Raw genomic sequence first — 11,704 nt, forward strand, 5'->3', positions numbered from 1 at the left:
AAAGCCCTTTGTGAAAAGGCAGCTCTTCGTGGAATGGGTCAGACATTAATTATCAGCCATTAACTTCTTGACTCTTTCCTGAATGACCTTATCTGAGAATGGGGTTCAAGGGGAAGACTGAAAGACACGAGTCCTGTGGTAGGGATGCCAGGTGGGGCAGGCTTGTCGGGCAGCCAGGATAAAGATTCCACTAGTTGTCTGCAGGAGGAGTGAGGAAAGACAGAAGAGACATTGGAGAGCATGGTGTTGGAGAGAGATGGAAAGGAACAGAAAACCCTCCCCTGCCTGGGTTGGTCCCTGGGCTGACCTTGGCCTGGAAGGGAGTAGATTGAGCCAGAGACCTCGCCTGACCTGGGAGCCTTGCCCAGGCAATGCGCTGGGAGCAGGGACAAAACCTGAGGCAATAATGGCCTATCTCTCCAATGAGAGCAAGAGTCAAGCTCTCAAAGAGAGTTGGTGGAGAGATTTACTGTGCCAGAGAAAGCAGACAAGCAAAACAGAACCTCGCCCAAGACTTCAGGCTGACAAAATGAACATAGGAACGTGGATTTCTTTCTGAAATAGGAGCTTGGCTATAAATGGCTAGACACGTGAAAGGAAATGGACTGTACAGGGAAGACTGTTCCCTTCAAGATGCGCGTTAGTCTTCAGACTACACCCCATTTTTACCTCCCTAAACAAGTGACCCTTCAAACAGGGTTTCTTGGTCTCAGCAACTATTGACATTTGGGGCCAGAGAGTTCTTCCTTGTGAGGGACTATCCTGTGCATTGTAGGTTATTTAGCAGCATCCCTGGCTTCTACCCAGTAGCACCCTTTCCCCAGCGTGACAATAAAAAAATGTTTCCGGACATTTCTAGAAATGTCATGAGGGTAACAAAATCTCCCCTGTCTGAGAACCACTGGCTTAAATGTTCTAAAGGATGTTTCTTTGTTACTTTGTTCAACTATTTCCTGATCTCAACATTTGTTTTTTTCATCACTGGACTAAGTTTATATATCCTGCTTTACATAATTAATTAATTTATTCAACCAAGTTCCCTCCTCAGTAAAGTGGCAATGGTAATAAGAAATGACATTTTGGAAGTTCAAATGAGACAGTGTTTAAGCAAATGGTAGATCAACCATGTCTTATTTAACTAATTAGCACATTTGCAAAATTATTAAAAGGAGCAGTATAGAGTGCTTAATTGAAGCGCTGAGTTTGGAGTCAGAAAACCTGTAGTCTGGCCTCTGCCCACATGTGTGGGCTGTGGCAGCTCAACCCTCTAAAGCCTTAAATCCAAATGGATTTAATGTGAACATGTGTAGCACACCTACACAGATATTGTCATTTTCTTTTTCCACTTTACGAAGCTAGAAGCACACAGTAAAAAGTTTCCACTAGGAAGCCTTCTGTGGAATAGTTTGTCTCAGTCTCAATGGTAATCCTGCATTAATTGCATTAAACACAGGTGGGGCTAATTTGTGTGAGGAAACCTGGAGAGACACGTAGGTATGAAAAGACAAAGAAAGATGTAAGACAGAGGCAAGAAATTTCAAAAGGGATCAGTTTGATAAATCATGTGTGAATGACTGCATACATGTTTATTAGAAACATGAAAATAAGACAGAAATACCTTCAGCAAGTGACTGAAACAGAACACAATTAGAAAAATACAAAACTTCACAAGAGGTTAAAACAGACTGACTTCATAGAAAATGCTCTAAATGTTCAACATAAAAAAACGTAGGTGAATGTATCGTATGGTACGTAGACACCTGAACAAGTTAACTACGTGCAAATTGCTTTTAGAAGGATTGATTTTAGGACAATTGGCTTTAGTCAAATTGGTTTCTTAGAAAACTGCACTGCTCTGGTGATTCTGGGGTTAGATGGTCAGTTTTTGAAGTAAAAAGGAAAAAAAATTTAGGCAGATACATGAAAAGTAAAATGGGGCAGTGTTAAAGGCCAAGTTTCTGCCCAAATGCTACATCCCTGAAGGCCTAGCCCTTGACAGAGAGGAGACATGGCCGAGGGTGACCCTCAGTGGAGGTCCCTTAGCGGAGAAGCCTTCCCAATCAGCCTCTCCGCCCCTTGCCCTACCTCGAGGTACTCATCCCGTCCTGAGTTAGGTATTTATTTGTTTATTTACTTGATTGTCTTCTGCACCCCTCCCCCCAAGCAACACACACACACACACACACACACACACACACACACACACAAATATAAACTCTTTAGTCACTACTGCCTTCTCCAGGGCTTATCCTTCTTTCCCCTTCAGAACTCTTAGGTGCTGAGTATTGTTTATTTGTTTACTTAGCATTAGATCCTGGGCCACTTACACCCTGATCCCTGATCCTCACAACAGCTCTGCCAGGCAGGGATCACATCACATCTTCAGAAAACTCACAGATTTAGTAGGATGGATTAAACACATTCACAATAAATCTTTTTTTTTTTTTTTAACATGAAGAATCTGATGTTCAGAGAGGTTCAGAACCTAAGATCATACAGCTAATAATGAGCCTCACTGGTATTTAAAGCAAGGTTGTTTAACTAAAATCTTTATAAAATGCCATCGTGCCCCAAAGGAGTAATAGCATCAGTCAAAGAAGGCCTGTCTTTCTGTTCTAAAATGTCCTTGAACTTCCAGAAGCATTCCTTGTGAACTTTAGGTCTTTTCCATGGTTGGGTGCAGAACAGAGCCCTGGGACGCCCATGGAAGGTCACCTGGTTCAAGTGGCTGACCTGGCCAGGGAGGAAGACAACTGCCCAGGTCCCCAGCCCTGGGCTCCAGAACCTTTTAAAGATAATGCTAGATATTCCAATAGAAAGATAATGTGAGCCATAGTTAATTAAGAAATTTCTTGTAGCCACATTAAAAGGAAAAAAAAAAACAGGTAAAATTAATTTTAATGGTATATTTTATTTAGCCCAGTATATCCAAACTATTATCATTTCAACATGCAATCAGTATAAAAACTAGTAATGATATGTTTTATGTAACTCTTATGTTAAATTAATTAAAATAAACTAAAATTTAATATGTATAGCTGATTCACTTTGTTATAAAGCAGAAACTAACACACCATTGTAAAGCAATTATACTCCAATAGAGGTGTTTAAAAAAATAAATAAATAAAATAAAATTCAGTTCCTCAGTTGCTCCAGCCACATTTTAAGCGCTCTGTAGAGGCTGATAATGGAGAGCACAGTGCTAGAGAAACATTCGCTGCTGGTGGCAGTTAGGAGGAATTGCTTTGTGAGTCTCCGTGTGTAATATCTCATTAAGTATTTCAGAGCCTCTCCAGCTTGGCAGCTCACATGCTTACATGGTGGCTCAGGGTCCCAGAAAACAGGGCAGAAGCTGAATGCCTTTCATAACCTAGCCCTGAAAGACACATTGCATCTCTTCTGCTGTATTCTCTTGCTGTCCATAAAGTTTTATTGGTACATAGCCATGTTCATTTGTTTACATATTGCCTGTGGCTGCTTTTGTACTACAATGGCAGAGTTGAGTAGTTACAGTGCAAAACCTAAAATATTTACTGTCTAGCCCTCGACAGGAAAAATTTGCTGACCCTGGTTGTAGAATAACAAAATTTTGGATGGCATGGTGTGCTGTGGACTCCTAGTTTTTAAATAGCAGAGTAAAGTTAAGATGATGGTACCTTCTTGTCTTGGAAATATCCTCAAAGCAACAAAGAGAACAGAAATCAGACATATAAACTCCATCTTTACCAAAAAGGGAAACATCTATAACCTTAATCACAATCTATGAGGAAATACAGTGGAGACCAAACAGGCCAAAGGAGAAACCAAGAGATTATACTTGTGTCTTGGACGTCACAGAGAAAGCTGGCAGAACACAGTTCTCCAAAGTGGATGGCCCATCCTGAAGGGCAAAACTGACAATTCCTTACCTGGAACAATGGCACTATCATAAGTAGAGTTTTGGCAGGAGCACTCTTGAACTTGATTTGACAGCAAGGATAGTCAGGGATGATGGGGCTGTATCACTGGGACCCTGGCATATTGTAAGAGGAGAGGAGCAGAGAGCCGCTGTACTGAGAGCAGCACCCCCAAGCCTCTGTTGGCTGGGAAAAAGTAGAAGCTAAAAACTTAACTCCCACAACTCTTCATTCCTTTGGAGGTGTGTTAGTCTCCTAATGTTGCCATAACAAATTTCTACCATCTTGGCGACTTAAAACAAGAGAAATTCATTCTATCACAGTTATAGAGGCCAGAAGTTTCAAAGCCAGGTGTCAGGGCCACGCTGTCTCTGAAGTCTCCAGGGGAGAATCCTTCCTTGCCTCTTCCAGCTTCTGGTGGTCCTGGCATTCCTTGGCTTGTCATAATTCTAGTCTCTGCCTCCATCTCCACATGACTCTCTTCCCTGTGTCTCCAAGTCTGTATGTCCCAAATTTCCCTCCCCTTTCTTTAGTAAGGACACCAATTAGTGGATTTAGGGCCCTAGTTCAGACTCATATCATGTCAAGATCCTTAACTTAATTAGATCTGCAAAGACCCTATTTCCAAATTCATAGTACTAGGGGTTAGGACTTGGACATATCTTTTGTGGGGGACACAATGCAACCCACTACTGAAGATATGGTGGTTTTAAAACATGGCCCCAGGGCTTCCCTGGTGGCGCAGTGGTTAAGAATCCACCTGCCAATGCAGGAGACACAGCCAAGGAGGAAGACAACTCTATGAATTTGTCTGTTCTTGAGATTTCATATAAGTGTAGTCATGAAATACTTTTTTGTGTGTGTCTGACTAATTTTATTTAGCATAATGTTTTCAAGGTTCATCCACATTTTAGCATGTATCAGAACTTCATTTTTCATGGCTGAGCAATATTCTTTTGTATATATATCACATTTTGTTTATCCATTCATTTGTTGATGAACATGGGTTATTTCCACATTTTGGCTATTGTAAATAATGATGAACATTGGCGTACAAGTATCTGTTTGAGTCCCTGTTTTCAATTATTTTAGGTATATACCTATGAGTGGAATTGTTGGATCAATATGGTAATTCTATGTTTAGTTTTTTTGAGGAACCACCAAGCTGTTTTACAGAGTGGCTGTACTATTTTACATTCCCACCAGCAATGTACAACGGTTCCAGTTTCTCCACACCCTCACCAACATGTTTTTGTTTGTTTGGTTTTTTGTTTTAATTATAGCAATCCTAGTAGGTGTGAGGTGGTGTCTCTTTGTGATTTTGATTTTCATTTCCTTAATGACTAGTGATGTTAAAGATCTTTTCATGTGCTCATTGGCCATTCGTATATCTTCTTTGGAGAAATATCTAAGTCCTATGCCCATTTTAAATTGGGTTGTTTGTCTTTTTGTTATTGAGTTATAGGAGTTATTTACATATTCCGGATATTAAACCCTTATCAGATATATGATTTGCAAACATTTTCTCCCCTTCCGTCGGTTGCCTTTTCATTCTGTTGATTGTATCCTTTGATGCACAAAAGTTCTTAATTTTAATGAAGTTCAGTTTACTTTTTTTCTTTTGTTGCCTTTGTGAATGTTGGTTTTAGAATGACTATTTGTTGATGTTAGGTAAGCAGAGTGGGTTTTGATGAACATTTAGATCTTTGATCATGACTAGACTAGACTAGAAAAACTTGTTTATGGAGCTATTTATGGATCCACAGCACATTCACTCTGGATGGCTGAGGAGTCTGGAACAGAGCAGATGTCACCTTTGTCTCATCAAGGAATGTTCTTTGGGACCAGTATTCTTTCAATGAGTCCCAACTGGCCTTCATTTATCTAAAGCTGACCCAATTATGGGGGAAAATTATCTCCAGTCTGTTTTAAATCCTCTTTGAGATTCCCTCTTATCCTGAACTTCTTACCTTCTCAGAGATACCTAAGCACATAGAGAATGAACAACGGCTAGTTTCTATTTTACTCTTTACCAGTTAAATTAATCTTCTAAGTACCTTATCAGTTTAAATTAAAACTACTGTTTTCTTGTATCATCTGCATTGTATAACCAGTGAAGTCTTTTCTTTTTTTTTTGTTTTTCAGTGATGTCTTTTCAACTGAATTGGCCTCATTATTCTAATGCCTATAAGATACATAATATCATTAGTTTTATGGTTGCTTTTTCTTCTCAAAGATAACCTTTGTGTTTCTTTTATTTTTCAATTTCTGAAGTGTACAAAAAGTATGGGCAATAACGGATGGCAGTTGTGTGCATCTGTGTGCACTCAGATAAAAGCATTTTGACTCTGTGGATGCAGGTGGATTCTCCAAGTACACCAGAAATATAGAAAGTCATCTTTGCCCTTTCTGAACTTCAAATATAATTTCTTGCCACATCTAGGAAGCAAAAACACACTTGCAAAGTACATCCGAGAACCTATGGAAATATTTTGGGAGCCAATTCCAGATATGCTTTCTTTCAGAGTAGATTTAATTTGTGGAAACTGATGGTACAATGACAATTGGTATAAAAGTTTGAAGACAAATTTGACATAAGTCTCATGATTTCACTACACTCACATTCTCATACAAGTGATATCCACGTGGAAGAAGTGGTCTGAAAGAGCAGACTTGGAAAATATTTAAATAAGCCATTAGTCCTGCCAACTCAACACTAGGGCATCTTGACCGCACATTTGGAAGTACAAGAAACAAGTCATAAACCTCTGAACTCTGGGAATGATTACATCTGGCATGAGAAGATGCAAGGCGGGGCCCTTCAAGCCAGCCACAGCTGATCTTCAGGGTGTGTTTCCAGACTCTCTGGGAGGGTAAATGGAGCCAAGGAGCCTGCCCAGCCATTTATCAACAGGAAGGGAAGGTCAAGGTGACAAGAAAGGGTAACAGATAATGGGACAGAGTGGGCACAGGAGTAAAACACTGCCAAGGACGGCTTTGTGCAAGGTGGAGTGTGATGAAGCAGAAGGAAGGAGGAGGAATAGAGCTTTTCTTCCTAGAGCCACGCAGCTAAGAATGAATGCGGGTGTGAAAAACTGGAGCTGGGGTTCCAGAAATTCTCTTCTATAATTCTGTAATTCTCCATCTTTACTGTGTTTCAGAACAACCTGCAGATCTTGTTAAAATACAGATTCTGGTAAAGCTGGTCTGAGGTGGGACCGAGGTTCTCCATTTCTAACAAACTTCCAGGTGATGTGACCCTGGTGGATCCCCTTTGAGCAACAAGGCTGTAAATTGAAGACAAGGTAGGAAAAGAATTAAGAAGGAAATGAGGGAGGGCTGGAGGGTCATAAACCCCCATACTTTCCGCAGGTCATGCCATGGGACCACTTCCAGAGGAGGTCCTTTGGATTCTTGGGCAACTGAATTTCCTCAGTAGGGTCCATGACAGAGTTCCCTCTTGTAAGAATTGTAGCCTTTTATTGTTCTTGAATCTGTGTGACAAGGGTGACAGAATGTTGGAGTAGTGAAATCCTTGAAGCAGAGACATTGGCATTCCAAGGAAAGGCTGGAACAGAAGAAGCCACATGAAATCTAAGTGTATAAGTGAGCATACGTAAGACATCCCAGGGAATGCCTAGAAGCATATTTTTGGGGTGAACCTGATAAGAGAGAAATATGTGACCCTCTGAGGAACCGCGTGTTTGCGGCTCAGAAGAGTCAGCATTGGGTTGCCTGCCTCAACAACTCAACAGAGAAGAGAGTGTAGCATCCATCTGCCTTTTTCCCCCTCTCCCTCTTCCCACTCTGATGCTGGAGGAACTAGAAGAAGGTGGCTGCAAGAGTATCTGAAAGCCAGACTTTCTATTTTTCCTTCTAAAACATATATATATATATATTTTTTTTTACTGTGAATTTGTATGTTTATACCTTTTACCATTTTTTCAATTGTGTTTATTTTTTTTATTGATTTGTAAGAGGTCTTTATATATGTTAATACAATTAGGCCTTTCTTGTACATATGTGTTTAAAGTTTTAGAGACCTATGGCCTTCAAAGGTGCAGATACTCCTACTCTTTGGCTCTTTGGGCATCAGTTCTGTGGGGCATTAATGTCTTGTTTGGGGTCACCGGTGTCCCATGAATACTACTGCTGCATAATAAGCACCCCAGACTGAGTGGTGGTTGAGAACAAGTGGAGATTAAATGGGTACCACCAGCAAGTGGCGAATTAAAGATCTCATGAATATTTAGTGTCTCATGAAACTCTGATATATCATATGCCCCATGAATATTTAGTGTCTACTTGGTCCTTCCATCCATTCCAATCTATGTTTAGCACACGAATGCTTTACTTCTTTTTTGCCTAGTGCTTCTCACATGATACCTATTTCTATACCTAATGTCATCTATCTTCCTTATTTATTTGTTTCTCTAATTTTTTATTATAACATTGAATAGTCTTTTTAAAAAATAACAAACATTTATTACTTTCCCCAAGGCAGTTTGCAAAACATTTGGGAGTCAATGTAGGAGGCCCACTAGGTAGAATTAAAAGGCTTCTTTCTTTCCTTTTTTTTTTGAAGTATAGTTGGTTTACAATGTTGTGTTAGTTTCTGGTGTACAGCAAAGTGATTCAGATATATATATTCTTTTTCAGATTCTTTTCCATTATACATTATTACATGTATTGAATATAATTCCCTAATTCTCTGTGCTATACAGTAGGATCTTGGTGTTTATTTTATATACAGTAATGTGTATCTGTTAATCTCAAGCTCCTAATTTATCTCTTTTCCCCCCTTTCCCCTTTGGTAACCATAAGTTTGTTTTCTATGTCTGTGGGTCTATTTCTGTTTTGTAAATAAGTTCATTTGTATCATTTTTCTAGATTTCACATATAAGTGATATCATATGATATTTATCTTTCTCTGTCTGACTTGCGTCACTTAGTATGGTAATCTCTAGGTCCATCCATGTTGCTGCAAATGGCATTATTTCATTCTTTCTCATGGCTAATATTCCATTATATATATTATATTATATATGATATTATATATATATTTTATATATAAAATTTTAGACATATATGTATACCACATATTCTTTGTCCGTTCATCTGTTTTTGGACACTTAGGTTGCTTCCATGTCTTGGCTATTGTAAATAGTGCTGCTATGAACATTGGAGTTCATGTATCTTTTCAAATTAGAGTTTTAGTCTTTTCCAGATATATGCCCAGGAGTGGGATTGCTGGATCATACGGTAGCTCTATTTTTAGTTTCTTAAGGAAGCTCCATACTGTTCTCCATAGTAGCTGCACCACTTTATAGTCCCTCCAACAGTGTAGGAGGGTTCCCTTTTCTCCACACCCTCTCCAGCATTCATTATTTGTAGACTTTTTGATGATGGCCATTCTGACTGGTGTGAGGTGATACCTCATTGTAGTTTTGATTTGCATTTATCTAATAATTAGCGATGTTGAGCATCTGTTCATGTGCCTTTTGGCCATTTGTATGTCTTCTTTGGAGAAGTATCTATTTAGGTGTTCTGCCCATTTTTTGATTGGCTTTTTTTGTTTTTTTAATATTTAGCTGTATGAGCTGTTTGTATATTTTGGAAATTAAGCCCTTGTCTGTCACATCATTTGCAAATATTTTCTCCCATTCCGTAGGTTGTCTTTTCGTTTTGTTTATGGTTTCCTTTGCTGTGCAAAGGCTTATATGTTTGATTAGGTCAAAAGTCTTCTTTCTTGAACTAAAGTTTCTCTCCTATTCTTGACCAGGTCTCTTGTTTTGAGCCCCAGAGAATATGGCAGGGGAAAACAGCAGCATTCTTTCCCAACAAGGCCCATTAAAGCCCACATGTTGAGCTGCCTGGAGAGTTTGCATTTTCTGATGGCAAGATGGAAGCTCTTTGGAGTCCATTTTGAGGCCATTCTGGCCCAAATGTAACTGAAAAGTATGATTGTTCAGAAACTGCAGCACAGTTGTGAATGGCGCCAGATTCTTATTGTACACACCTGCACTCTTAAGGTGGTGGAGAGGTGGGTGGTGGTAGCCCTACTCAGTTATGTGTTAATTCTTTACAAAGCAAAAACTGTAATTGAGATAAAAATCAGAAACATAAAGACCATCTTACAACATTTGTGACATCCCATATAATTAATGGACAAAAGTGAAAACTTAAATTGCACTCGTAAAATGAAAATAGTTATTGAAATAAACTTTACTCCCCCCATTTAATAGGAATCATTAGGCTTTTATTTTACATGGAAAAGGGGGATCAAAGGCATTAAAGACCCATTATTTAAAGTCAAAACAATGTTTTATTGGGTTTTCATGAATTAAAATAGATCAAGGTCCTTTCAAAGTTCAGAAACAAAAGTGAATAAATTTAGGAAGAGGATGTAGCACAGAAGAGAAGAAAGTTAGTATCTTAGAAGTTCTATACTTAAAATAATAGTTCTTTGCCCCTCCTCCAACTCTTGTATTTGATAGAAAAACAGAGATGAATCGTTTTCATTAGCTAAGTATATTCTAATGTTCTATTAGCTAAATGGAAATATTATTTTAGTCCCTGGTGGAATAATTTAAGCTAGTATTCTTTATGTGGCTTTGCATATAAATATCTAACTTCAGAATTTTAACCAAGATCCAAATCAAACAAAATTAGTTAATTTCATCTTTCAGTAAGACATTGTTCAACTAACACACAGGTGTACTCTTTGGAAAGAAGCCAGCTAGAAAATACTTGAAACTGACTGCAGAGAAATTCCCAGAATTTACTGAAGACCATAGGTCACAGTTTTAATTAGTTAAAGAGCAATTTATTCAAATAGCCGGGAGGGGTTTAATCTCAGCTGAAAATATTTGGGTTGGTTCCATTTTAGTTTCACTTTATTCTAGAATCTAAATCTTGTGTTTTTTTTCCCTTCCCCAAGTACCATATTGCTTTTTGGGTCATGCCAATAAATACAAAGTTCTTATTAGTTGAAATAGGGGCAAACAAGAAATACTCACTCACTGTCTAGATACTCTTGATCCACATGTCTAAGGTACTTAGGACGAATGATACCCATGCCTCTTTGTTCTGCAAATAGAGCTGAAAATCTCCAAAGATTAGATTTTCTTGCAGAGCTTCCAATAATAATACTTGATTACACAAGGAATTGATGTAATAATAGTTTCAGATAATAATAATGCTTAGCACTGAAGCATTTGTCATCTTCAAAGTGTTTTAACTATTTAATCCTCATAAAACCCCTGTGAAGTGAAGTCAGCTAGCAGTACATTATTCTCACTTCATAGTCTTGAACTCAAACCACTGAAGCGTGTTTGCTTCCTCCTGTATCACTTGGCTCCAGCTGAGTTGGATGAACTGTGAAAACTGTTTCCTTCATCATTTCCTTTTGTCTCACATAAACTGTGAAGCTGGCAGAGAGCTGCTCTGTTTTTATTTCTATTTCTTTTTTCTTTTTCACATTATAAACATTAGCTCAGTTATCTTAATGTCACAAAAATATCTGGTGAGTACCTTCTGTAATACAAGTGAAACAACTCCAGGACCTCTGCCTTCTAATTCAAGAACACTAGATTTGGGAATGTTCTTATAAGTTATTATGGAAAGTCCCTTTGCTTGGAAGTTAGTCTAGATAGAAGAGGAACCTTGAGGATTTAAATGCATTTAAACCTCATCCAGATTACAGTGTTTTGTATTTTAAACAAAATAGTCCAGATTTAAGAGGATAATATGTAAATACTTTTAATAAAACTGGGTTATAACCTGGTTTTTACCATCAATTTGGGAAA

The 11,704-nt window shown here is 38.5% G+C and overlaps 1 long non-coding RNA gene across 1 annotated transcript in view; it reads left to right on the forward strand.

The window, feature by feature from the left end:
• Positions 1–7,163, forward strand: part of LOC133104709 (uncharacterized) — a 43,523-nt gene extending 36,360 nt beyond the window's left edge. Inside the window, exon 3 of the long non-coding RNA XR_009703697.1 lies at positions 7,058–7,163. This is a non-coding gene — a long non-coding RNA (uncharacterized LOC133104709). The remainder of the gene's footprint in view (positions 1–7,057) is intronic.
• Positions 7,164–11,704: the final 4,541 nt, after the last annotated feature.

The sequence above is a fragment of the Eubalaena glacialis genome, chromosome 14 (assembly GCF_028564815.1).
Source record: "Eubalaena glacialis isolate mEubGla1 chromosome 14, mEubGla1.1.hap2.+ XY, whole genome shotgun sequence".
Classification (NCBI taxonomy): Eukaryota; Metazoa; Chordata; class Mammalia; order Artiodactyla; family Balaenidae; genus Eubalaena; species Eubalaena glacialis.